Here is a 997-nt window from a genome sequence, read left to right as displayed (position 1 = left end):
AATTTTTCTCGCCATTTTCTCTCGCCGCTGGAAGAGCACGTCTCAGGGAGCGTCTGGAGTTTTGAGTTTTACGTCCTCACTACTATCCTTATTATTAGTTTGCAAGGGAAATGCTATAGAAGAAAAGTGTATTTGAATGTTACGTTCTATCGGATGGGAAGGCGAGATTCTTCATTTTTGGTGTTCGGCGTTATTTCCAATAATACCAAATACATCATAATTTGACTTCACTGCCAAATAGAGTAAGTGAAGATTAAATTTCCTTATTACAAGCAGAAGTATCATTTTCGTGTTGTGAATTTACCCTAGTTTGTCCTCCCGTCAAATTAATTAAAGAAAATGCATTCGATGTTAGTCAATCACAGCCCTTTATTAATTTAACAAAATGAACTTCGTTGTTTCCTTTTTAAACTCTTTTATAAATACCTTTTTTATATACCTCTCGAGGTAATGTTTACGAGGTTATTCTTTAATCTATTTTTTTTTTCTAGTAAAAAATTCTATAGGCTATTCAAAAGGTCTACCAAACTATTTTTTTTTTTCTTATTTCACTTTGCTTGTGTTCAAGAATACATTCGATGAATCAATAAAGTTACCCCTGGAACCTGCTGCAAAAAACGTTTCATGTAAATTGACCAATAAATAATTGTTGCTCGTCTGCAAGTTGACAGGTTATAACACGCAACCTCAAATTACCTATTTCAAGTGATAAGTGCCATGTATTTGCATACATACCGCGTGACTTTATGACCCAAAAGTGAAATACATTTTTAATCTGTCAACAGGAGAAAGCCGGTTCAGGATATAGAAAATGAATATATACATGATACAGCGAGGAAGAGGAGGCGAAGAAAACGAGATTTGCATGTGAAAGAAAATGGAAGACTTTGATTGAATATGCATTTATGTGTACTTTGAGCGGATATATGCAAAATTGCTGATTGCAAGTCGCTCAAGTAGCTCTAAGGCAAAGAAATATTCCACATGATTCAGCAGC

This window comes from Penaeus monodon, chromosome 34, assembly GCF_015228065.2.
Source record: "Penaeus monodon isolate SGIC_2016 chromosome 34, NSTDA_Pmon_1, whole genome shotgun sequence".
In the NCBI taxonomy this organism is placed as follows: domain Eukaryota; kingdom Metazoa; phylum Arthropoda; class Malacostraca; order Decapoda; family Penaeidae; genus Penaeus; species Penaeus monodon.
The sequence above is the reverse complement of the archived record's forward strand: the minus strand, read 5'-3'. Positions refer to the sequence as shown.